The 27,792-nt window shown below is 46.2% G+C and overlaps 1 pseudogene; it reads right to left on the reverse strand.

The window, feature by feature from the left end:
• Window positions 1–521: 521 nt before the first annotated feature.
• On the reverse strand, window positions 522–26,717 carry LOC144597551 (uncharacterized; annotated as a pseudogene).
• Window positions 26,718–27,792: the final 1,075 nt, after the last annotated feature.

Below are 27,792 nucleotides of genomic sequence, written 5' to 3' on the forward strand. Positions count from 1 at the left end.
CATTCCACCCCAACTCCCCAGCAATTCAAAATAGGTTTGTTCTCTAGTTCCTCCCAGTTCTGAAGAAAGTATCAGCACAAAACACAACGTTAATAGTTATCTCCACAGATGCTGCCTGTGTTGCTGAATATATACTCTCTGTATTTAATTAGATTTCAGAATTAGTTTGAGATTATATTTTAGGGTGTTTAGTTTATTTTACAGAAACACTGCGGAAACAGGCCCTTTGGCCCACCAGGTCCGTGCCGATCAGCAATCCACGCATACCAACACTATCCTACACACACTAGGGACAATTTTTACATTTACCAAGCCAATTAACCTACAAAGCTGTACGTCTTTAGAGTGTGGGCGGAAACCGAAGATCTCGAGAAAACCCACGCAGATCACGGGGAGAACGCACAAACTCCGTACAGACAGCACCCGCAGTCGAGATCGAACCTGGGTCTCCGGATATGCATTTGCTGTAAGGCAGCAACTCTACCGCTGTGCCACCATGCCGCCCATGTTACTGTACTCTTTTAGCTATCCATGACTGCCAACAACTGACGGAAACCCTGGAAATGAAAACGGCCATAAGTTACCAATTCCTTATGAACGAATAGAGAAAAAATTGATATTGCTGTGATTCATTTTATAAAATTATCCCAATGGCTTGATGTGAAGTCAGAAAAATAGCGACAAACATCCCCTTCCATAAATTATACAGCATGGAAACAGGTTCTTTGGTCCATTAAGTCCACACCAATCATCAGTCACCCATTCATATTAATCCTATATTAATCCAATTTTATTCTCCCCAGATTCTCATCAATTCCCTCTCCAGATTTTACAACTCATCTACACACTGGAGGGTAATTTACAGAGGTTAATGAGAGGAAACTGGAACACCCAGAAGAAACGTAAGCAGTCATAGGGATCCTTTTGTATATGAATGTTTCCCAATCTATCACGATATAAACAAAACCATGACTTTCTCTTTTTCTGCTAAAGTGGATAAACCTACATTTGAAGATAAATTTGCTCACACACTCAGCTTGCAACTCACAACTCACAGTCCCACTTGCTAATGGGAAACAGACATAATAGTCAGGGCCCTCATCAAAATCCATGATATATATATATATCTATACATATATATAGTGAATATTTGGTCCCAGGCACTGATTCCTACGGCATCCCAGCTGCCATAGTCTGTCAACCTGAAAAACTCATTGACTCATACTCTGTTTCTTGACATTTAATTAATTTTTAATCCATGTGTCAGCACAATGTTACGTGCTTGCACAGATAGAAGTCATTTGACCCGATGAATGCACACCAATCATCAGCATCAAATGGCTTACCCAGAGACCAGAATTTTCTTGAGATGCAATCTTGCATCTAAAAAAACCATTGTGTCTGGTCATCTTACACCTGTACAGGCAGGCCCTGTATTACACAGGGTTGTATTATTCTTAGAAAACCAGCCATATTGTGATTTTCCATAATGCAGTCACTTCATCTGTGCATATGTCAAGAAATGAAGTTTTTTTTAAAAATGGGTTGATTTATTTACTTGTGCTTCGTATAAATTCTGTTCAGTTCAGCTCAGTTCAGTTTAGTTTATTGTCATCTATATCGAGGTACAGTGAAAAGCTTTTTGTTGCTTGCTAACCAGCCAGCAGAAAGACAATACATGATTACAATCGATCCATTTATAGTGTATGATTACATGATTAGGGAATAATGTATAGTGCAAGGTAAAAGCGGAAGTGGCGGCGCCTAACGGCTGCGGCTCGCTAGCAGTCTGTTCGTCTTTTTTCCTTTTTTTTGGTTGTGTGTTGGTGTTGGGATGGTTTTTGGTTTTTTTTGGTTGTGTATGTGTGGGGGGTGATGGTGTGGGTGGGGGGGGGTGGTGGTGTGGGTGGGGGGATGGGGGAAACCTTTCTCTTTTAGGTCTCTTCCTCACGGCGCGGGGTGCAGCTCAGCCGCGGGGCCTTCCATCGCCCGGCGCGACTCGGCCGCTGGACTTAACATCGCCCGGTGCGGCTTGGCCGCTGGACTTAACAATGCCCGCCTTGGCCGCGGGGCCTTCCATCGCCCGGTGCGGCTCGGCCGCGGGGCCCAACATCGCTGGTGCGGCTCGGCCGCTGGACTTAACAGTGCCCGGTGCGGCTCGGCCGCGGGACCTAACATCACCCGGCGCGGCTCGGCCGCGGGACTTTTCATCGCTGGTGCGGCTCGGCCGCAGGACTTAACATCGCCTGGTGCGGCTTGGCCGCGGGGCCTTCCATCGCCCGGTGCGGCTCGGCCGCAGGACCTAACATTGCCCGGCGCGGCTCGGCCGCGGGACGTAGCTGCGCACGGCTCAGCCGCGGGGCCTTCCATCGCCCGGCTCGGTCACGGGACGTTTCAGCGCCCGGTGCGGCTCGGCCGCGGGGCCTTCCATCGCCCGGCTCGGCCGCGAGACATTTCAGCGCCCGGTGCGACTCGGCCGCGGGGACTTCCATCCCCTTGCGGGGACTGTGCGGGTCGGTCGGGGACGAGCTGTCTGTCCGTGGGCGTGGGGAAGAGAGTGGAAGTTTTGTTGCCTCCATCACAGTGAGGGGGTGTTTGGAGTCACTGTGATGGACGTTTGTGTTGGGGTCATGTGTCTTGTGTTCTTTTTTGTGTGTGACTGCTATGTAGTATCGTGTGTGACTGCTATGTAGTTTCGTTCAGTACCTTGGTACCGAATGACAAGGATAGTCCGAGGGTCATCAAAGAGGTGGATAGTAGTTCAGCGCTGCTCTCTGGTTGTGGTAGGATGATTCAGTTGCCTGATAACAGCTGGGAAGAAACTGTCCCTGAATCTGGTGGTGTGCGTTTCCACACTTCTATACCTTTTGCCTGATGGGAGAGGGGAGAAGAGGGAGTGGACAGGGTGCGACTTGTCCTTGATTATGCTGCTGGCCTTGCCGAGGCAACGTGAGGTATAAATGGAGTCAATAGAAGGGGAGCTGGTTTGTGTGATTGTGTGATTGTGTGATTGTGTGATTGTGTGATTGTGTGATTGTGTGATTGTGTGATTGTGTGAGAGCAAATTTAATTCTGTCTCAAATTTTTGTGCAGTGATTTGTGAATTCTGTAAAGGTGGATTTCTTTAACTCAACCAGCTTTAACGCAGATATTCCCAGTAACTATGCAGAGGGAGGCCATTCAGATCTTGAGGTCCAAGCTCACTCTCACGGTATCATTCTCATTAATACCACTCCCACTCCTTCTTTCTCTATATCCCAGCAATCTTTTCTTTCTCACACCTTTGCATCAACTTAATTGTTTTAACTTTGCATATTTACCTGTTATATAGTGGGACACAGAAATCTAAAGCCCTCCCTTCTGCATCACTTTTCCGGTCATGCAATTTTTTGCTTTATCCTCCAATTTCTGTGCATTAACATGCGACGCTGGGATAAATCCTGAGACAGGCTCATTGTATCTTGATTAACAGAACAAAAAGGCTGGGCTGGAACTTTGGAGTTTGTGACACATATGGGGAATCAACTGAAAAAGTGTGCTCCCCTTCCTTACATGGCAGGAGAATCAAGCTTCACGGCTCTGAATATAGGCTGTGCAAAACAGCCCCATGACAATGGGGAACTGGCATCTCCGGTCATGAATATAAGGCCTCATGTAGGCTTCACATTATTGCTGTAAACAAAGGCTCCCTTTGTTTGAATTTTATCCTAAGAAGCTTTCAGAAATATTGACATGCTGAAATTGTTTGTTCATGCATGGCATGAGTTTGCATTCATTCAACAGCAAACAATAAATGCTAATAAAGTTTTAAAATCTTGTATTTTCCCACTTGAAATTGTAAGTTATAAAATAGTATCAATCAGCTGTTACAGGCATCCAAGAGAAAAAGGGAAGAGGTTGAAGCACTGTTTGCTAATATCAGCAAAGAATTCTGCAGCTTCTTTTGGTATTTGGTTTGTTAATGTCATGTGTACCAAGATATAGTGAAAAATATTGTTTGCATGCTATCCAGTCAAAACATATCACACATGGGTACAATCAAGCTATACATAAGTATAAGAGATTACAGAAAGAGAAAAATACCAGAATATGGCGTTATACCAAGAGACAGTGCAGTTAAAATATGTGCAAGGGTTGTGATAAGATAGTCTGGGTGATTAAGACTACATCCTTAGCTTATGAGATGTACACTCCAACAGAGGGGAAGAAGACATTCCTGAATCTGGTGACACATACTTTCAAGGGTTAGTATCTTCTGCCTGTTGGATGTGGAGAGAGGAAGGAATAAACGGGATATAAGTGATCCTGGATGAGCATGGCTACATTCCTGGAGCAGCACGAACTATAGATGGAGTCGATTTGGAACAGCCTGGTGAGCACAACGCTCTTTAGTCTCTTCACCTCAAGACTTTGTCACTTTCTCCACTCGTCTGTCAATCATCCTCCAACCCCTCACTGGCATCCATCTATCACTTGCCAGGTGTTCCCCAACCCTATGTCTATTTTCCACCTTTTTCACCCCTATTCCATCAGTCTGAAGTAGGGTCTCAACCCAAAACACCATCTGTAATTTTCTCCACAGATGCTGCCTGAACTGCTGAGTTCCTCCAGCACTTTCTTTTTTTGTCCAAGAATCTGCTGTTTCTTGTGTCAACATCCTCATAAATCCTTCCAGCTTAATGACATCCTTCTGGTACCTGGGCGAGCAGAGCATTTATTTGCTCTGTGCCTGCCATGGCCTGGGGACCTCTTGTTGCAAACTGTTTGTTTTCAAGATGTTTTCAAGAGAGAGTTAGATTTAGCTCTTAGGGCTAAAGGAATCAAGGGATATGGGGGAAAAAGCAGGAATGGGGTAGTGATTTTAGATGATCAGCCATGATCATATTGAATGGTGGTGCTGGCTCGAAGGGCTGAATGGCCTACTCCTGCACCTATTTTCTGTGTTTCTGTGTTTTAACCCCCTTTCCCATTCTCATCTCTAACATTTTGTGCTTGGCCTCTTCCATTGCCAGATTGAGGAAGAACAGCACCTCATATTTAGCTTGGGAATCCGACAAACCAATGACATGAAGAATGAGAGACAAGAAACTACGGATGCTGGAGTATTTAGCAATACACAAAGTGCTGGAAAAACTCAATGGGTCAGGCAGCATCTGAGGAGGGAATGGACAATGTTTCAGGTTGGGTGATGAAAGAATGGGTTGACTGGGCTTGTATTCACTGGAATTTTGAAAGATGAGGGTATCTTATAGAAACATAAAATACTTAAAGGATTGGACAGGCTAGATGCAGGAAAAATGTTCCTGGTGTTGGGGGAGTCCAGAACCAGGGGTCACAGTTTAAGAATAAGGGGTAGGCCATTTAGGACTGAGATGGGGAAAAACTTTTTCACCCAGAGAGTTATGAATCTGTGGAATTCTCTGCCACAGAAGGCAGTGGAGGCCAATTCAGGGGATGTTTTCAAGAGAGAGTAAGATTTAGCTCTTAGGGCTAAAGGAATCAAGGGATATGGGGAAAAAGTAGAAACGGGGGACTGATTTTGGAGGATCAGCCATGATCATATTGAATGGTGGTGCTGGCTCGATGGGCCGAATGGCCTACTCCTGCACCTATTAACTATGTTTCTATGACTCTTCATCAGACTCATGGTCTGAACATTGAATTCTCCAATTTCAAGTGAAACCCCTCTGCCCTCCCCCCCCCCTCCCCCTTTCCCCTGACCCCACACCCCCATCCCATTGTGAACACGGTTTGTGTGATGGACTGTGCTGCATCCAAAACTCGGCAATTTCTTGCAGTTGTGATACATCCCAGGGGGGAAGTTCGTAATGAAGTTGATGAAATCAACAAGTTCCACACAGATGCAGGAAGAAGCTTAATGCGATCGCTGATATAGTGGAGAAAGAGTTGGGTACAGTGTCGTGGGTATATTTGGAACAAGGAGTGTTCAACGTAACCAACAAAAACACAGGCCCAGCTTGGGTCCATGTGAGTGCCCATGGCTACAATTTTGACTTGTAGAAAGTGAGAGGAGTCAAGAGATAAGTTGTTACGAGTGATGACAAGTTTAATCCAGTTAAGTTTAGTTTAGTTTAGTTTAGAGATACAGCATGGAAATAAACCCTTCAGCCCACCAAGTTCACGCTGGCCATCGATCATCGTTCATTCTAGTTCTATGTTATCCTATTTCCCCTTCCCTACATACTAGGTGCAATTTACAGCAGCCTAATAACCTTCAAACCCACAGAGCATTGGGATGTGAGAGGAAACTGGATCCCCAAATGGAAACCTACGCGATCGCAGGGAGAATGTGCAAGGATCCGATGTCAGGATCAAACCCGTCTCTAGCACTGTGAGGCAGCAGCTCTACCAGCTCTGCCTGTTCCATCAGATGGATGAGAGTGTTGGTTAAGCGGAACTGGAAGTTCTCTGTTTAAGTAAGAGGAGGGCCCTGAGACAACCTGATGGGGAAAGGTGGAGTAAATGGACTGGGCGTCCATGGCAAACCTGAGGCAATGGGAGCTTAGGTATTGGAAGCTATTGAAGTCCTGAACAATGTGTGAACTGTCTCTGATGTGGGTCAGAAGGGAGTGGAGGATAGGTTATGATCTAAGTGTTTGGAGAGGAGTTCAGTGGGACAGCCTCGGGCAGAAATAATGGGTCTGCCAGGGCAGTTCTGCTTGTGGATTTTGTGCCTGAAATAGAAACGGGCAGTGCAGGTGGAAGCTGTAGAAGGAAATGGACAGATGACATTTTGTGTTGGTACTCCTCTTCAGACTCACGTTCATTTCCTTCCACAGATGATGCCTGACCCTCTGAGCTCCTCCAGAAGGTTCCAGCAAATGCAGTCTCTTGTGTCTTCGAGGACCAGATTGCGTTTGGATAGACAATAGACATTCGGCCCTTCACGCCAGCACCACCATTCACTGTGATCATGTCTGATCATCCACAATCAGTACCCCATTTCTGCCTTCTCCCCATACCCCCTGACTCCGCTATCCTTAAGAGCTCTATCTAGCTCTCTCTTGAATGTATTCAGAGAATTGGCCTCCACTGCCCTCTGAGGCAGAGAATTCCACAGATTCACAACTCTCTGACTGAAAAAGGTTTTCCTCATCTCTGTTCTAAATGGCCTACCCCTTATTCTTAAACTGTGGCCCCTGGTTCTGGACTCCCCCAACATTGGGAACATGTTTCCTGCCTCTAATGTGTCCAACCCCTTAATAATCTTATACGTTTCGATAAGATCCCCTCTCATCCCTCTAAATTCCAGTGTATACAAGCCTAGTCACTCCAGCCTTTCAACATATGACAGTCCCGCCATTCCGGGAATTAACCTAGTAAACCTATGCTGCACGCCCTCAATAGCAAGAATATCCTTCCTCAAATTTGGAGACCAAAACTGCACACAGTACTCCAGGTGCGGCCTCACTAGGGCCCTGTACAACTGCAGAAGGACCTCTTTGCTCCTATACTCAACTCCTCTTGTTATGAAGGCCAACATTCCATTGGCTTTATTCACTGCCTGCTGTACCTGCATGCTTCCTTTCAGTGACTGATGCACTAGGACACCCAGATCACGTTGTACGTCCCCTTTTCCTAACTTGACACCATTCAGATAATAATCTGCCTTCCTATTCTTACCACCAAAGTGGATAACCTCACACTTATCCACATTAAACTGCATCTGCCAAGCATCCCCCACTCACACAACCTGTCCAAGTTACAACCTATCCCATGACTCTGCCATCTTTAAGAGCTCTATCTAACTCTCTTGAAAGCATCCAGAGAACTGGCCTCCATTGCCTTTTGAGGCAGAAAATTCCACAGATTCACAACTCTCTGGGTGAAAAATTTCTTCCTCATCTCTGTTCTAAATGGCCTACCCCTTATTCTTAAACTGTGGCCCCTGGTTCTGGACTCCCCCAACATCGGGAACATGTTTCCTGCCTCTAGCATGACCAATCCCTTAATAATCTTATATGTTTCAATAAGATCCCCTCTCAACATAGATAGAGGATGATAGTTGTCTATGTTACCACCCTCATGAAAGAGTTAACATTATTTTCGGTCAAACATCTCAAAATCCCATAATGCAGTTTCCATCCCTACCCTATTGCAAGATCCTCCAAATTCCATTTGCAGCCTTTTTGAACAGGAAATTACTCTTGTTAAGATTGATAGAGGCAAAGATAAATGCAGTGGAAAAAACAACATATTTTAATATTTTGCCAGAGATCTTACAGAGGAAACACACAAACTATATCCAACCTTTTACCAAGCACAGGATAATATGCAGCCTTATTCTGAAAATCACAGTTGACAATTCAAGTGAAAATAACATTATATATAATTAAAGATCGCTGAGGTCCTGGTCTCATAGAGTGAATAAAAAATTAAACCAGGAATTCATTTGGGTCTCCACCTCATCAGTTTCCTTCTGGCAATGTAACACATTTATAGAGTCATATTGTACAGTGCATTCATAAATATTTAATCAAGCACTAGTAGGAAGTAGGTGTAAGAAGGAAGTGCAGATGCTGATTTAAACCAAAGATAGACACAAAAAGCTGGAGTAACTCAGCGGGACAGATAGCATCTCTGGAGAGAAGGAATGGGTGATGTTTCGGGACGAGACCCTTCTTATTGGTTGGGAATAAGGGAAACAAGAGATATAGATGGTGATGTGGAGAGATAAAGAACAATGAATGAAAGATATGCAAAAAAGTAACGATGATAAAGGAAACAGGCCATGGTAAGCTGTTTGTAGGGTGAAAATGAGAAGCTAGTGCGACTTGGGTGGGGAAGGGATAGAGAAAGAGGGAATGCCGGGGCTACCTGAGAAAGAAGTGAGAGAAATCAATATTCATACCACTGGGCTGTAAGCTACCCAAGCGAAATATGAGATGCTGTTCCGCCATTTTGCGTTTAGCCTCACTCTAACAATGGAGGAAACCGAGGACATAAAGGTCTGTGTAGGAATGGGAAGGAGAATTAAAATGTCCACTAGGTGTTTGTTGCCTGAAGTCACGATTAAACTGAGAGTGAAAAGCTTAATTGTACCACCAGGAAAAATCTCAACTTTGATTGCTGTAACTAATGTGTAGAGTACGATGATTTTCACTGGGCACAATAGAACGAGACTTCGACATAGGGAAGTGAGAAGACTGAGGCTCTCTCCTCATTTCCTACATACACCATAGCTGCTCAATGTGCAAATAATGAGGACAGGAGTGAGTTTAGATGTGATGCCATTGGAGTTGAATAATATGGTAACATTCCCATCAAAACACATGGATGAGAAAAGTAAGTTGTCTGTGTAGCCATTAAAATGAAGGAACTAACAAATTAGTCAGGCACGAAACAAAACATAGTGAAATGATTTGCAAAGGCAAAAATGTATATATTCAACTTTCACACAACTAACTCAAAAGCAAAATAACTGCAGATGCTGGAAATTTCTAAAAATAAAACAGAAAATGCTGGAACCTATCACCAGCCTTCTCATGATGGGTCATTTAAAATGAATGTTTGGCTTCATTTCTCCTACCACGGAAGTTGCCTGATCTAATTATTTTGAGCATTGGTATTTCCATTCTAGAATCATTGGGTTCTGTGTTCAAAATACTGTATTGTTAGAACATTCAACAGTACAACACAGGAACAGGCCGTTTGGCCCATGATGTCTATGCTGAACACAATCGCAAATTAAACTAATTTCTGCCTGAATGTGATCCATATTCTTCAATTCCCTGCACATCCATGTGCCTCTGTAAAAGCCTCTTAAACACCACTATCATATCTGCTTCCATTACCAGCCTGGCAGCACACTCCAGGCATCTTCCACACAATGTAAAGATTTCCACACAGTTCCTGGCTGGCATTATATAATCATGACAAGTCTTGTAAGTATAAACAGCTGGTAACATCAAAGATTTTAGAATGAGATTATTCATACAAAGTTTGGTGAAAACGTGGAACTTACTGTCCCATGAGCTCTCTGATAGTGTTGATGAAGCCACACATGATTTGATGTGTGAATCAGGGTCGTTTTTACAGCATTATGGGCCCCCGGGCAAAGCAGTGTACTGGGGCCCCTACCGTTACTCTCCCCCACCCCCCTTTCCCTACCAGCCCCCCCCTGTCGTGCCGGCGAAAAGCACTTACCGAAAAGCACTTAGCGATGGACTTAGGGTGCTACATTGTTGCGAAAAGCACTTACAGATCGCTGTGAGAAGCACTTAGTGACCGAAAATGTTGAGAAAAAAGCACTTATTGAACCTACATTTTTAAAGTAGTATTTATTTATTGCAAGTCACTTAACATACACAGATCAGCATGGGGCCCCAAGCTCGTGGGGCCCCGGGCAAGTGCCCATCAGGCCCATGCGTTAAGACGGCCCTGGTATGAATGATGAAGTCTGTGTTGTCTAGGTGGGAAGTTGTTAATCGTTTGCTAAAAGGCTCATGTTCCATCTCATCACCAAATGGAATGAATGACCTATTTTTTTTTCTGCTCTGGATTCAATGCAGTTCTGTAATATTATATTAAATACCAGAGGTCAATGTGTCTGAATAAGAGGTTGGAATGGGCAGAATTGGGTTTGCTGACATACAATCCACTTGTCTATTCTGTATTCCTTTGTGCTGTGGCCTACACTAAAAGCAAGAACTCACACACATTTTAAATACTTCTGACAAACAAGTAATTAACATGTAACATGTCAAATTAAGGCATCTTTCGAGAGTAAAACATTTTAGTCTGCATTTTACTTGAATCTGAACAACATAAAACACATCAGCTAGTCCAAAACAGAAATAAAATTGATGTTTTAGAAACCACAATATTTCTTTTCTATGTGATGACATTAATTAGCTTCTTAATTTAATTAGGGATCAGAGAAAAAAATCCAGTTTCTGAGTCAGACGTTTTTAAGTTTCACCCCAGCAAAATATAGAAATGATAAGCCTTTGCTCCACTTGCTGTTTCGCGTGAGCATAAAAGATCCTTTGACACTGATTAAAATCCTGTGGCTTATCCCAGCATCCTGATTAAGATTTATCTCATGGTTACCTTCTTCACCAAAAGAGATTGTCTGGTCATTAACAAATTGCTATCTGTAGGATATTGATGCGTGAATTAGCTGTTGCATTTCCTATACTATTGTAATGACTATATTTCAAAATTACTTAATTAACCACAAGGAACTTTGCCACTTATTAAGGGACTACGTAACCTGTTTTGAACATAGTGTTACCGAATCTTTAGACAATAGACAATAGACAATAGACAATAGGTGCAGGAGTAGGCCATTCAGCCCTTCGAGCCAGCACCGCCATTCAATGCGATCATGGCTGATCACTCTCAATCAGTACCCCGTTCCTGCCTTCTCCCCATACCCCCTCACTCCGCTATCCTTAAGAGCTCTATCCAGCTCTCTCTTGAAAGCATCCAACGAACTGGCCTCCACTGCCTTCTGAGGCAGAGAATTCCACACCTTCACCACCCTCTGACTGAAAAAGTTCTTCCTCATCTCCGTTCTAAAGAGGTATACCATCTCAATTTTATGCCAAAGCAGCAAAGTTATTTAGGCACAATCAGTACCAGACAGCCTAGTTAATTGAAATAGATGTCTGTAATGGAATAATCTAATTTTCCTTTAAGTTTAATGAATGGATGAAACTTGGGCCTTTAGGTCATACATCTGATCAGCCCTTTTTTACTATATCTACTGCGCCCAGATATCCTGTGAGTTTCAGCACTGATCCAGGGATATCTCCTTAATGTTCCACAGAATCCTTCCAATAATTAACTTTGTTGTGGCACAAGTATAGTTTACTTGCATCCTGTTCTGACATATTCTTGAGTCATGATTACATGTTAGAATCCCCAAAATGATTTGGAAAAAATGATTTATGCGGGCACAGCCAGAATTCAAATGCAATGCACACCACATATTTGAACAATGATAAAAGGCAACCACATTACACAGTTATGTTATTTTCTTATGCTGAGTCAAACCCCTATATCGTCCACATGTTGTACCACAATCACATCAGTAAGGGATTCCACTTAACTGTAAGCTAGACAATATTTTTTTAAAATAAAATAAAAGTGCTGGGAACACTCAATGGGTCAAACAACATATGTGGATAGAGAAACAGTGAAACTTTCGGGTGTCTTCATCAGTTTTTATTTTGGATTTCTAGCATCAGTGTTTTTTTAAATTATCAGTGTAAATGAAACATTGTGTTGATTGAGCAATCCACAGGGTATAGGAACTCATCTCAACTTTATCAAAATGCCATTTATCTTGAATCAGAGCCTAGAAATTCAGTGGCACTGTATCAGATCTTTTGGCGCAACTTGGTCCAAATTTAACTTTATTCTGAGCAGAATGAGCAGGAGATCATTTCCAGGTGAAATTGTCCCAGACACAAATTGGACTGGGCAGCCCTGTGCACTGTTCGCATTAGGATGCCTGACATTTCCCAGACATCAGGCATGCACCAAGTGATATCAGAATTCACATAACACCCAATTCCACCCAGAGTAATGTAAGTTAGAGCAGAGAGCTGTAACCTACAACCAGTATGGAATGGTCTCAGTAGAAAGAGGAACACATTGTGTCAATTTGTTGCTTTCTTTGATTTTTTAAATAAATGCTGCTGACATCAAGAAAGCTTACTGGGAATCTTCAAAGTTGACAGAAGGCCACAGATCTATTTACAAGTAACGAGGAGTGCTTTTCTACAACTTAATGGCTGAGACACTTATTCAATGGGGATCCATTTTGGTGAACAGCGAAGCAAGTCCTTGCTAAATTAATAGAGAGTTGATGTTCAAAATGATCTGGGATCTTTTCATACAAATTGCCCATTGCCAGCTTACAGATGAACAGGTGAGGAACTGGTATGCTAGTCTTTTAATGAGAAGACTTTAGTACGGGTATAAGAAGGCCTTATTGCAGCAGGACAGGGAGCAGCAAGAACGAAGAAGGAAGCCACCAAGAAGTTCCTGCTCGGCATCCATGTCCTCTTGATGAAGGGTCGGTCAGATGAAGGGTCTCAACCTGAAATGTCACCTGTTTATTTTCTGCAGTGATGCTGCCTAACCTGTTAAGTTACTCCAGCATTTTGTGTCTATCTTCAGTGTAAACCTGCATATGTAGTACCTTCTTACACATGACCTCTTCTTCTTGCTGAGCTGAGGAGTTAGGAATTGTCTGCATAAGATATAAGATACTCCCAGATGGATAATTTTCTTGAGGATCTTTCAGAATAAACTTTTCCCTTGCAAACCCTGTGACCATTTCCACATTCTGGTGCTCTACACCAACACGGCAGAACAATGTAGAAACAAGGAACTGCAAATGCTGGCTTACAAAAAAACCCACAAAGTGCTGGAGTATCCCAGTGATTCAGGTAGCATCCCTGGACAACATGAATAGGTGACGTTACAGGTGGGACCGTTCTTCAGGCTTATTGTAAGGGATCGGGGGAGGGGGAAATGAAAGCTGGAAGAGAGGAGGGGCAGGACAAAGCGCGGCAGGTAATAAGTGCGGAGGGGTTTTGATAGTCAGATGGTTGGTCAAAGGCCTGGGATGATAAAAAACAGAAGGTGTGAGACAAAAGGATTGACGATTTGAGAATTGTGAAGCCAGAGGAAGGAATGTAGGTGGAGGGGTAAATAGGTGTGAGTCCAGGTGGGGCACAGGGGAAGGGGAGGGAGAAAGTAAGGGGGTTTGGGGGAGAAGGAGAGGGGGAGAAGGGGAGGGTTGTTAGATGTTACCTAAAATTGGAGAATTCTATGTTCGTACCATAAGCTACCCAAGAGGGAATATGAGGTGTGGCCTCACTCTAGAAATGGAAGAGGTCCAGGACAGAAAGGACAGTATGAGAATGGGAAAGGGAGTTAAAATTGTTAGCAACCGTGAGATCCAGTAGGCCTTGGTGGAATGAGCACAAATGTTCGGCAAAACAGTCGCCTTCTACGCTTGGTCTCGCTGATGTACAGGAGGCCACATTGGGAACACCGGATACAGTAGATGAGGTTAGAGTTTGATCTCTGGATGGAGTTGAGGGAGGAGGCATAGGGGTAGGTGTTACATACCCTGTGGTTGCAGGGGTAGGTACTGGGGAAGGGGCAGTTTGGGTGGGAAGGAATAAGTAAACTAGGGACTTGCAGTGGTCTCTATGGAAAGCCGAAAGGGGGGAGATGGGAAGATGTGACTGGTAGTGGGATCACGTTGGAGATGGTGGAAATGTTGGAGGGTGATGGAGGCTGGTGGGGTGAAAGGTGAGGATGAGGAAAACTCTATCCTTGTTCCATCTGGGGGAGGGGGAAACTACGGGACACAGAGGACATGTGGATGAGGGATCCATCAATGACAGCCATAGGTAACATGTTTTACCGAAGAAATAAAACATCTCAGATGTCCTCATACGGAAAGCCTTATCTTGAGAGCAGATGCGGCCGACAGAGGAATTAAGAGTAGGGAATAGCGTCTTTGTAAGAGGTAGGATGGGAGGATGTATAGTCCAGATAACTGTGGGATTCAGTGGGTTTGTAGTAGATGTCAGTTGATATTCTGTCTCAGGTGAATTTAAGAGTAGTGTGGAAGTTAGTGGTGAAGTTAATGAAATCAACGGGTTCTGCATGGGTGCAGGAGGTAACCCCAATGCCAGTAATCAATGTGGTGGAGAATGGGTTGTGGGATGGTGCCAGTGTGGCACCTGGTACAAGGACTGTTCAACATAACCAACAAAAGGCCAGGCATAGCTGGGATCCATGTGAGTGGCCAGGGTTACACCTTTAACTTGGAGAAAGTGAGAAGAGTCAAAAGAGAAGTTTGTTGAGATCGAGGACATGTTCTGCCAGGCAGAGGGGAATGTTAGTTGAGGGAAATTCATTGGGTCTCTGTTCGAGGAAGAATCGGAAGGCCTTACAGCTTTCCTGGTGGACAGAGGTGTAAAGGGACTGGGCATCCGCGGTCGAGAGGGGGCCTAGAAATTGAAAGTTGAAATTGAAATTGATGAATTGAAGGCCATGTGAGATGTTTCAGATGTAGGTGGGAAGGGACTGGACAATGGGGATAGGATGGCATCAAGATATGTGAAGATCAGTTCAGTGGAGCAGGAGCAGGCAGAAATGGTGGGTTAGCCAAGGCAGTCCTGTTTGTGGATTTTGGGGAGGAGATAGAAGGGCGCAATACGGGGCTGGGAACAATAAGGTTGGAGGCTGTGGACTGGAGAGGCCCAGAGGTGATGACATTGGAAACCATCTGGGAGATGGTGGCCTGGTGTTGGTCTGTGGTGTCATGGTCAAGGGGTAGGTGTCCAAGAGCCAGCACCTGGCCTCAGCACAGTAGAGATCAGCCTGACAGGCAACGGCATCTGCCTGGTTGGTGGGTTCAAAACAATGTTGGGATTGTTACTGAGTGAGCGAAGGGCTGTGTGTTCAGAGGGGGCGAGATTACAGTGGGTAAGGAGTCGAGATGTCAAGACAGTTGATATTGCAAATAAAAAGATCTAGAGAGGGTACAAGGGTAAGTATTGGGGATTAGTGCAAACACCGACGTTTAGAGGCATCAAAATTAGATTCCATTTCTCAGTGATTTTGGATTTAGCATGACTAATTACAGTCTGGTAAGTGAGTGATAAAGGACATTCCTTCAGATACCTCTAATTACTGAAGTTAGCAACAAGGCCACATCTGCAGCGCAGTCTGAGAGCATGAGGCAGTCCGCCTCCACAAATGTCTTTAAAAAGCTCATTGTGGTCAAGCTGTACTTCCGTTCAAGGAGATTTCAGGGGAAGGATAACAGCACAGCTGGAAAGAGTGCACAGATTAGTGTAGAAGCACAATGACATAGAATTAGATGGATAGAGTCATATAGCACAGAAACAGGCCCTTTGGCCCAACTCTTCCATGTTCAACAAGGTGCTCCATCTAAGCTAGTCCCATTTGTCCCGCCTTGGCCCATAACCTTCGAAACTGTCCCAATATATGTATCTGTCCAAATATCTTCGTAAGCCCTTTGCTCCTCTAGGGAGCATAGGCCATTGACAAATGTCCTCCACCTCACTCGGTTGTTGGCGGTTCTTTCAAGATCTCCCCAGTTGAGCCCGCTCCCAGACATTTCTGCCTGGACACCTCTTCTCCAGCTGTTCCTAGGGCGACCTCTTTTCCTTTTTCCTTGGGGGTTCCATTTCAGAGCTTGCCGGGTGATGTTTGTGGCAGGTTTTCTGAGGGCGTGTCCAATCCAACTCCATTTTCTACTTCAAATTTGTAAGTCAATGGGATCCTGGCTTGTTCTTTTCCACAGGTCCACATTGCTTACTTTGTCTCTCCGCCAGATGTTTAGTATTCTCCTGAGGCAGGTGTTAATAAATGTTTGCAGCCTGTTTGGTGTGTGTTTTGTTGTTTTCCATGTCTCTGATCCATAAAGCATTACCTGCATCACATTTGAGTTAAAGATGCATATTTTGGTGTAGATTGAGATGTATTTTGAGCTCCAGATCGTCCTGAGCATGTTAAACACCACCCTAGCCTTATTGATTCTGCTTTTTATGTCTGCATCTACCTCTCCGGTGGTGTCCACAATACTGCCTAGGTATGTGAATGTTTCTACCTCCTCCAGGGCAGTGCTGTGCATGAGGATAGGGTTGCTGGTTTTGGAGTGGATCTTCATCACCTGTGTCTTTGCTGTATTGGGTGAAGGACCAAGTTTTGTTGCAGCTTGTAAGAGTCTGTCCGTCTTCTCCTGCATTTATACCTGTGTGTGTGAAAGGAGAGCTATGTCGTCTGCAAAGTCAAGGTCATCTAGCTGTTCCCACATTGTCCACTGAATTCCATTTCTTTTCCCTTCAGTTGTTTCCATCATGATCCAGTCAATTGCCAGGAGGAACAGGAATGGTGACAGTAGACATCCCTGCTTGACGCCCGTCTTGACACTAATGCTCTGGGAGAGCTGGCTTGCATGCATAACTTTACATGAGGTTCCATCATAAGAGTTCTTGATTAAGTTTATGATCTTGGTGGGAATTCCATAGTGGTCCATTAGGCACCATCGTGTTGTCCTGTCTAAACTGTCAAACGCTTTCTCAAAGTTGATGGATTTGATGTACAGGGACGTGTTCCATTCAATAGACTGTTCAATGATGATGCGTAGTGTTGCTATGTGGTCTGTGCATGAGTGATCCGTCCTGAATCCTGCTTGCTGGTCCCGTAGCCTCTCATCTACAGCTTCCTGAAGACGGTTGAGGATGGTTGAGGATGGTGGAAGCGGACTAGAGGAAGCAGCTGATTGGGCGTAACCCCGGGGTTGTATTTCTGCTTTTTGTTCGTACTTTTAGTTAAGGGTTCAGTGAGTTAAGGGTTCAGTGAGTTAAGGGTTCAGTGAGTTCAGGGTTCAGTGAGTTAAGGGTTCGGTGAGTTAAGGGTTCGGTGAGTTAAGGGTTCAGTGAGTTAAGGGTTCAGTGAGTTAAGGGTTCGGTGAGTTAAGGGTTCAGTGAGTTAAGGGTTCAGTGAGTTAAGGGTTCGGTGAGTTAAGGGTTCGGTGAGTTAAGGGTTCGGTGAGTTAAGGGTTCCGTGAGTTAAGGGTTCAGTGAGTTAAGGGTTCAGTGAGTTAAGGGTTCAGTGAGTTCAGGGTTCAGTGAGTTCAGGGTTCAGTGAGTTAAGGGTTCAGTGAGTTAAGGGTTCAGTGCTTTTTAGTAAAGGTACAGTTTAAAGGATTAAGAGGGATTTGATTTAATTTGGGGGTAAGACATGTCAGGTGAGATCGGCCCCGTGGAATGCTCATCCTGCAACATGTGGGAGATCAGGGATATTGTCGGTGTCCCTGATGACTACGTGTGCAGGAAGTGTGTCCAGCTGCAGCTCCTGGCAAACCGCATTGAACGGTTGGAGCTGCGGTTGGACTCATTCTGGAGCATCCACGATGCTGAGAAGGTCGTGGATAGCACGTATAGTGAGTTGGCCACACCACAAGTAAAAGATAAGCGGACAGAAAGGGAACGGGTGGCCACTAGCCAGCATAGCAGTAGGCAGGTAGTGCAGGAGTCCCCTGCGGTCATCTCCCTCCTAAACAGATATGCCATTTTGGATACTGTTGGGGGAGATGCCTCATCAGGGGAAGGCAGCAGCAGCCAAGTTCATGGCACCGTGGGTGGCTCTGCGGCAAAAGAGGGGAGGAAAAAGAGTGGAAGGGCTATAGTGATAGGGGATTCAATTGTAAGGGGAATAGATAGGCGTTTCTGCGGCCGCAAACGAGACTCCAGGATGGTATGTTGCCTCCCTGGTGCAAGGGTCAGGGATGTCTCAGAGCGGCTGCAGAACATTCTGAAGGGGGAGGGCGAACAGCCAGTTGTCGTGGTGCACATTGGCACCAATGATACAGGTACAAAACGGGATGAGGTCCTACAAGGTGAATTTAGAGAGCTAGGAGAAAAACTTAAAAGTAGGACCTCAAAGGTAATCATCTCTGGATTACTACCAGTGCCACGTGCTAGTCAGAGTAGGAATAGGAGGATATTTCAGATGAATACGTGGCTTGAAAAATGGTGCAAGGGGGAGGGATTCAAATTTTTAGGACATTGGAACCAGTTCTGGGAGAGGTGGGACCAGTACAAACAGGACGGTCTGCACCTGAGCTGGAATGGAACCAATGTCGTAGGGGGAGTGTTTGCTAGTGCTGTCGGGGAGGATTTAAACTAATGTGGCAGGGGGATGGGAGCATGAGCAGAGAGACAGAGGGGTGTAAAATGAGGGTAGAAGCAACAGGTAGCAAGGTGAAAAGTAAAAGTGGCAGGCAGACAAATCCAGGGCAAAAATCAAAAAGGGCCACTTTTCAACATAATTGTATAAGGGGTAAGAGAGTTGTAAAAACAAGCCTGAAGGCTTTGTGTCTCAATGCAAGGAGTATACGTAATAAGGTGGATGAATTAAATGTGGAGATTGTTATTAATGATTATGATATAGTTGGGATTACGGAGACATGGCTCCAGGGTGACCAAGGCTGGGAGCTCAACATCCAGGGATATTCTATATTCAGGCGGGATAGACAGAAAGGAAAAGGAGGTGGGGTAGCGTTGCTGGTTAGACAGGAGATTAACGCAATGGAAAGGAAGGACATTAGCTCGGAGGATGTGGAATCGATATGGGTAGAGCTGCGAAACACTAAGGGGCAGAAAACGTCTAGTGGGAGTTGTGTACAGGCCACCTAACAGCAGTAGTGAGGTTGGGGGTGGCATCAAGCAGGAAATTAGAAATGCATGCACCAAAGGTGCAGCAGTTATAATGGGTGACTTCAATCTACATATAGATTGGGTGAACCAAACTGGCAGGGGTGCTGAGGAAGAGGATTTCTTGGAATGTTTGCGAGATGGTTTTCTAAACCAACATGTCGAGGAACCAACGAGAGAGCAGGCCATTCTAGACTGGGTATTGAGTAATGAGGAAGGGTTAGTTAGCAGTCTTGTTGTGCGAGGTTCCTTGGGCAAGAGTGATCATAATATGGTGGAGTTCTTCATTAGGATGGAGAGTGACAAAGTCAATACAGAAACAAGTGTTCTGAACTTAAAGAAAGGTAACTTTGAGGGTATGAGGCGTGAATTGTCCAAGATAGGGCGGCACGGTAGCGCAGCGGTAGAGTTGCTGCTTTACAGCGAATGCAGCGCCGGAGACTCAGGTTCGATCCTGACTATGCGTGCTGTACTGTAAGGAGTTTGTACGTTCTCCCCATGACCTGCGTGGGTTTTCTCCGAGATCTTCGGTTTCCTCCCACACTCCAAAGACGTACAGGTATGTAGGTTAATTTGACTGGGTAAATGTAAAAAATTGTCCCTAGTGTGTGTAGGATAGTGTTAATGTGCGGGGATCGCTGGGCGGCGCGGACTTGGTGGGCCGAAAAGGCATTTGACAAGGTTCCACATGGAAGGTTGATTAAGAAGGTTAAATCGTTGGGTATTAATAGTGAGGTTGCAAGATGGATTCAACAATGGCTGAATGGGAGATACCAGAGGGTAATGGTTGACAATTGTATGTCAGGTTGGAGGCCAGTGTCTAGTGGAGTACCCCAAGGATCTGTGTTGGGTCCACTGTTGTTTGTCATTTACGTTAATGATCTGGATGATGGTGTGGCAAATTGGATTAGTAAATATGCAGATGATACTAAGATAGGTGGTGTAGTTAATAATGAAGTAGAGTTTCAAAGTCTACAGAGAGACTTGGGCCTTTTGGAAGGGTGGGCTGAAAGATGGCAGATGGAGTTTAATGCTGATAAGTGTGAGGTGCTGCATTTTGGTAGGACAAATCAAAATAGGACGTACAGGGTAAATGGTAGGGAATTGAGGAATGCAGTGGAACAGAGGGATCTGGGAATAACTGTGCATTGTTCCCTGAAGGTGGAATCTCATGTGGATAGGGTGGTGAAGAAGGCGTTTGGTATGCTTGCCTTTATAAATCAGAGCATCGAGTATAGAAGTTGGGATGTAATGTTAAAATTGTACAGGGCATTGGTGAGGCCGAATCTGGAGTATGGTGTGCAGTTCTGGTCGCCAAATTATAGGAAGGATGTCGACAAAATGGAGAGGGTACAGAGGAGATTTACTAGAATGTTGCCTGGGTTTCAGCACTTAAGCTACAGAGAGAGGTTGAACAGGTTGGGTCTTTATTCTTTGGAGCGTAGAAGGTTGAGGGGGGACTTGATAGAGGTTTTTAAATTTTTGAGAGGGACGGACAGAGTTGACGTGGGTAGGCTTTTCCCTTTGAGAGTGGGAAGATTCCAACAAGGGGACCTAGCTTCAGAATTGAGGGACAAAAGTTTAGGGGTAACATGAGGGGTAACTTCTTTACTCAGAGGGTGGTGGCTGTATGGAATGGGCTTCCGGTGGAAGTGGTGGAGGCTGGCTCGATTTTATTATTTAAGAGTAAATTGGATAGGTATATGGATAAGAGGGGATTAGAGGGTTATGGTCTGAGTGCAGGTAGATGAGACTAGGTCAGGGAAAGTGGTCGGCATGGACTGGTAGGGCCGGACAGGCCTGTTTCCATGTTGTAGTTGTATATATGGTTATATGGTTATATGTATATGATAGACTACCGATTGATGCTGAAAGGGTTGACGGTGGACATGCAATGGAAGGCATTTAAAGGTCGCATGGATGAACTACAACAAGTGTTCATCCCAGTTTGGCAAAAGAACAAACCAGGAAAGGTAGTGCATCCGTGGCTAACAAGGGAAATCAAGGATAGTATTAAAACAAAAGATGAAGCATACAGATTAGCCAGAAAAAGTAGCATACCAGAGGACTGGGAGAAATTCAGAGTCCAGCAGAGGAGGACAACGGGCTTAATTAGGAAAGGGAAAATAGATTATGAGGGAAAACTGGCAAGGAACATAAAAACTGACTGCAAAAGCTTTTATAGATAAAATGTAGGTCCCTTGCAGTCGGAAACAGGTGAATTGATCATAGGGAACAAGGAGATGGCAGACCAATTGAACAAATACTTTGGTTCTGTCTTCACTAAGGAAGACATAAACCGTCTGCCGGAAATAGCGGGGGACCGGGGGTCTAATGAGATGGAGGAACTGAGGGAAATCCAGGTTAGTCGGGAAGTGGTGTTAGGTAAATTAAATGGATTAAAGGCAGATAAATCCCCAGGGCCAGATAGGCTGCATCCCAGAATGCTTAAGGAAGTAGCCTCAGAAATAGTGGATGCATTAGTGATAATTTTTCAAAACTCTTTAGATTCTGGAGTAGTTCCTGAGGACTGGAGGTAGCTAATGTAACCCCACTTTTTAAAAAGGGAGGGAGAGAGAAAACGGGAAATTATAGACCAGTTAGCCTAACATCGGTAGTGGGGAAAATGCTAGAGTCAGTTATTAAAGATGTGATAGCATCACATTTGGAAAGTGGTGAAATCATCGGACAAAGTCAGCATGGATTTACCAAAGGCAAATCATGTCTGACGAATCTTATAGAATTTTTCGAGGATGTAACTAGTAGAGTGGATAAGGGAGAACCAATCGATGTGTTATATCTGGACTTTCAGAAGGCCTTCGACAAGGTCGCACATAGGAGATTGGTGTACAAACTTAAAGCACACGGTATTGAGGGTTCAGTGTTGAGGTGGATAGAAAATTGGTTGGCGGACAGGAAGCAAAGAGTAGGAATAAACGGGTCCTTTTCGGAATGGCAGGCAGTGACTAGTGGGGTACCGCAAGGCTCAGTGCTGGGACCCCAGTTATTTACAGTGTATATTAATGATTTGGACGAGGGAATTGAATGCAACATCTCTAAGTTTGCGGATGACACGAAGCTGGGTGGCAGTGTTAGCTGCGAGGAGGATGCTAGGAGGCTGCAGAGTGACTTGGATAGTGGGCAAATGCATGGCAGATGCAATATAATGTGGATAAATGTGAGGTTATCCACTTTGGCGGCAAGAACAGGAAAGCAGAGTATTACCTGAATGGTGACCGATTGGGAGAAGGGGAGATGCAACGTGACCTGGGTGTCATGGTGCACCAGTCATTGAAAGCAAGCATGCAGGTGCAGCAGGCAGTGAAGAAAGCGAATGGTATGTTGGCATTCATAGCAAGAGGATTTGAGTTTAGGAGCAGGGAGGTTCTGCTGCAGTTGTACAGGGCCTTGGTGAGACCGCACCTGGAGTATTGTGTGCAGTTTTGGTCTCCTAACCTGAGGAAAGACGTTCTTGCCTTAGAGGGAGTACAGAGAACGTTCACCAGATTGATCCCTGGGATGGCGGGACTTTCATATGAGGAAAGACTGCATAGACTGGGCTTGTACTCGCTGGAATTTAGAAGACTGAGGGGGGATCTTATAGAAACATATAAAATTCTTAAGGGGTTGGAGAGGCTAGATGCGGGAAGATTGTTCCCGATGTTGGGGGAGTCCAGAACCAGAGGTCACAGCTTAAGGATAAGAGGGAAGTCTTTTAGGACCGAGATGAGAAAACATTTCTTCACACAGAGAGTGGTCAGTCTGTGGAATTCTCTGCCACAGAAGGTAGTTGAGGCCAGTTCATTGGCTATATTTAAGAGGGAGTTAGATGTGGCCCTTTTTGCTAAAGGGATCAGGGGGTATGGAGAGAAGGCAGGTACAGGCTACTGAGCTGGATGATCAGCCATGATCATATTGAATGGCGGTGCAGGCTCGAAGGGCCGAATGGCCTACTCCTTCACCTATTTTCTATGTTTCTATGTTTCTATGTTTCTATGAGTTGAGAATTTTACTGGGTACAGGAAGTAGGGTGCTCCCTCGGTAGTTGTTACATTTTCTTAGGTCACCTTTTTTTGGCAGTTTTAAAATGTATCCCTCTGCCCATTCTGCGGGTGTCTTTTCCTCTTCCCAAATTCTCCCAAAGAAGCCATAGAGCACGTCTGTTGATGAGTCTGCATCTACTTTAAGGGCTTCAGGTGGAATATTATCAGGGCCAGCTGCCTTGCTGGTTTTCAGTTGCTTGATTGCAGCCTTTATTTCTGATTTTGTTGGTCTATCACACTTAATATGTAGTGGTATCCTGGTTTGGGGAATATGTGGCTGTACTGCCGGTGGTGGCCTGTTTAAAACTTCTTCGAAATGCTCTACCCATCTGTCGAGCTGTGCCTCCTGGGTTGAAAGCAGTTGGCCGTTCTTGTCTGTAATTGGTTTATTACTGTGTAGGTATGTCCCGGACAATTTCCTTGTGATGCTATATAACTCCCTCATGTTCCTTTGAGTTGCCACAATTTCTGCCTCCTTGGCTAGCCTCTCCACCAGTGTTCTCTTGTCCCTCCTGATGTTCTTTCGCACTTCTGTGTTGCATCTGCTGTACTCCTTTTGGGCCAAAACCTTTTCAGCTCTTGTTCTGGAGTTGTTCACTTTCTCTTTGAACTTTGTCCTCTGTTGGATTGTGTTGAGGGTTTCTGGTGTTATCCACTCCTTGTGCTTTTGGGTCCTTCTCCCTAGGGCCTCCTTACAGGTTGAGCTCCAAGCAGCTTTTAGGTGTTCCCACTCCTCATTTATTGTGCATTCTTCCTTCCTCCTCAGCTGTAGCTCTGTATTTTCCCTTGAGAGGATATTCTTGAACTTCTTCACCACTTGAGCACTGCTGAGGTATTCAGTGTTGTATTTTGCTCTTTGGCTTTTGGCCCTGTGGTGTCTCCTCAGCCTTAGCTTGAATTTCCCTATCAGGAGGTGGTGGTCTGAAGCTGCATCTGCCCCTCTTCTTTTTCTGACATCTTCCATGGACCTTCTGAACTTTTTACAGATACAAATGTGGTCAATTTGATTTTTTGTGACATGATCTGGTGACACCCAAGTTGTTTTGTGGATTGTTTTATGGGGAATACTCTTCCCCCAATAACTAGGTTATTGTTAACACAGGTCTCAGCAAACATCTCACCATTTTCATTCATTTTTCCCACTCCATGTTTTCCCATTGCTGCCTCATATCCCTCGTTTTGGCCTCCAATCTTGGCGTTGAAGTCACCCATCAGGATAATGAGATCTCTGGCTCCAATACTACCAAGTAGGTGGTTCAAGCTGTCATAGAACCTGTCTTTGACATCCTCCTCTGCATCGTTGGTGGGTGCATAACATTGGATTATGTGGGCTTTCACTCTCTTGGTGTTGGTTTTGAAGGTTGTGAGATGAGGCGAGAGCTGATGGGTTTCCATGCTGTTAGAGCATTCCTAGTGTCCTTCGTCATCATTATGGCAACTCCCTTTATTCTCTCGATGCTATCATCAACTCACCAACACACGAGAAGCACTATAAAGTGACCAATTTATCCTACCAGCCAGGGCCAGAAATCACAGTAATAGCTGCTTAAAGAGAGCTGCGGACAGACTAACCAGCTGGTCCGGTGTTCGCCCGAGCACCTGCCCTCTGCCCGAGCACCTGCCCTCTGCCCGAGCTCCCCACCTGCCCTCTGCCCGAGCACCTGCCCTCTGCCCGAGCTCCCCACCTGCCCTCTGCCCGAGCTCCCCACCTGCCCTCTGCCTGAGCTCCCCACCTGCCCTCTGCCCGAGCTCCCCACCTGCCCTCTGCCCGAGCTCCCCACCTGCCCTCTGCCCGAGCACCTGCCCTCTGCCCGAGCTCCCCACCTGCCCTCTGCCCGAGCTCCCCACCTGCCCTCTGCCTGAGCTCCCCACCTGCCCTCTGCCTGAGCTCCCCACCTGCCCTCTGCCCGAGCTCCCCACCTGCCCTCTGCCCGAGCACCTGCCCTCTGCCCGAGCACCTGCCCTCTGCCCGAGCACCCCACCTGCCCTCTGCCCGAGCACCTGCCCTCTGCCCAAGCACCTGCCCTCTGCCCGAGCTCCCCACCTGCCCTCTGCCCGAGCACCTGCCCTCTGCCCGAGCTCCCCACCTGCCCTCTGCCCGAGCACCTGCCCTCTGCCCGAGCTCCCCACCTGCCCTCTGCCCGAGCTCCCCACCTGCCCTCTGCCCGAGCTCCCCACCTGCCCTCTGCCCGAGCTCCCCACCTGCCCTCTGCCCGAGCTCCCCACCTGCCCTCTGCCCGAGCACCTGCCCTCTGCCCGAGCACCTGCCCTCTGCCCGAGCACCCCACCTGCCCTCTGCCCGAGCACCTGCCCTCTGCCCAAGCACCTGCCCTCTGCCCGAGCTCCCCACCTGCCCTCTGCCCGAGCACCTGCCCTCTGCCCGAGCTCCCCACCTGCCCTCTGCCCGAGCACCTGCCCTCTGCCCGAGCTCCCCACCTGCCCTCTGCCTGAGCTCCCCACCTGCCCTCTGCCCGAGCTCCCCACCTGCCCTCTGCCCGAGCTCCCCACCTGCCCTCTGCCCGAGCTCCCCACCTGCCCTCTGCCCGAGCACCTGCCCTCTGCCCGAGCTCCCCACCTGCCCTCTGCCCGAGCTCCCCACCTGCCCTCTGCCTGAGCTCCCCACCTGCCCTCTGCCTGAGCTCCCCACCTGCCCTCTGCCCGAGCTCCCCACCTGCCCTCTGCCCGAGCTCCCCACCTGCCCTCTGCCTGAGCTCCCCACCTGCCCTCTGCCCGAGCTCCCCACCTGCCCTCTGCCCGAGCTCCCCACCTGCCCTCTGCCCGAGCTCCCCACCTGCCCTCTGCCTGAGCTCCCCACCTGCCCTCTGCCCGAGCACCTGCCCTCTGCCCGAGCTCCCCACCTGCCCTCTGCCCGAGCTCCCCACCTGCCCTCTGCCCGAGCTCCCCACCTGCCCTCTGCCCGAGCTCCCCACCTGCCCTCTGCGAGCTCCCCACCTGCCCTCTGCCCGAGCTCCCCACCTGCCCTCTGCCCGAGCTCCCCACCTGCCCTCTGCCCGAGCTCCCCACCTGCCCTCTGCCCGAGCTCCCCACCTGCCCTCTGCCTGAGCTCCCCACCTGCCCTCTGCCCGAGCTCCCCACCTGCCCTCTGCCTGAGCTCCCCACCTGCCCTCTGCCCGAGCTCCCCACCTGCCCTCTGCCCGAGCTCCCCCCAGTGACTGCAAGCACCTCGAGCCCAGTGCTGGAAATTGAAAATAAAGCTTGAAGAAGCTGGAAACACTTTGGACGTCAGGCAGGATCTGTGGAACGAGAAACAAAGTTAACGTTTTAGATCAATCTACCTTCATTTGTACTTTATGTTGCATAACATTGTCTTTAAGCGGATCTGCTTTCATTATCTACTGGGCAGCAAGAAATGCAGTGAGAGCAGGAGTTCCACTCACCCTGAACCACCTTTGCCATCTCCAGTACACATTAATACTCCTTGGACAGCCTTACCGTTCCCATTCAATTGCATTGGTATAGCTCAAACTCAGCAATTTTTCAATCACTTTAGCAGAAAATCAAGAAAATAAAATATCCAATTCCTTTTTCTCTGCGTATAATATTTAAAATACAATATTTATATAATATTTAAAAGGAACAATTAAACCACAAGTGTCCTTACTCCTTGTATTGTGCATTGATTTACTTTACCTTGTGTCCCTGTAAGTCTATTTCCAATCAGCTCCCATTTGATCTAAAGAAGAAGTTTTGATATGCAAGGAGTTGAAAGGTTATACGAGATAGGAGTAAAATTGGGCCATTCAGCACATTGAGACGACTCCGCCATTCAATCATCTGATCTAATTTTCCCTCTCCACCCATACTCCTGCCTTCACGCCATAACCTTTGACGTCCTTCCTCATCAAGAACCTATCAAAATCTGTTTTAAAAATACCTAATACTCCACAGCCATCTGTGGCTATTAATTCCGTAAATTCACCACACTCTGGCTAAAGAAATTCCTCCATATCTCCTTTCCTATAGGTACCTCTCTTTATTCTGAGGTTGTGCCATCCGGTTCTAGACTCTCCCATTACTGGATACATCCTTTCCACGTCCACTCTATCCAGGCCTTTCATAATCAGGTAGGTTTCAATGTGATCCCCCGTCATCCTTCTAAACTCCAGTGAGTACAGGCCCAGAGCCTTCAAACCCTTATCATACATTAACCTAATCATCCCTGGAATCATTCTTGTAAACCTCCTTTGGACCTTTGCCAATGCCAACACATCATTCCTCAGATATGGGGCCCCAAAATGCTCATATTATTCCAAATGTTGCCTCAGCAGTACCATATATAAACCTCAGCATTGCATCCTTTCTTTGAAATTCTAGGCCCCTCAAAATGGATATGAGCATTGCAATTTGTCTTTTTGCCACAGAGTGAAATTGCAAATGAACCTTTTGGGAATCCTAATCCTGCACCGTTCCTTTGCAATGATGATTTCTAAATCCTTTCCCCTTTTACAAAGTAGTCTATGCCTTGATTAATTTTTTTAAAGTCC

The sequence above is a fragment of the Rhinoraja longicauda genome, chromosome 1 (assembly GCF_053455715.1).
Source record: "Rhinoraja longicauda isolate Sanriku21f chromosome 1, sRhiLon1.1, whole genome shotgun sequence".
Taxonomy (NCBI): domain Eukaryota; kingdom Metazoa; phylum Chordata; class Chondrichthyes; order Rajiformes; family Arhynchobatidae; genus Rhinoraja; species Rhinoraja longicauda.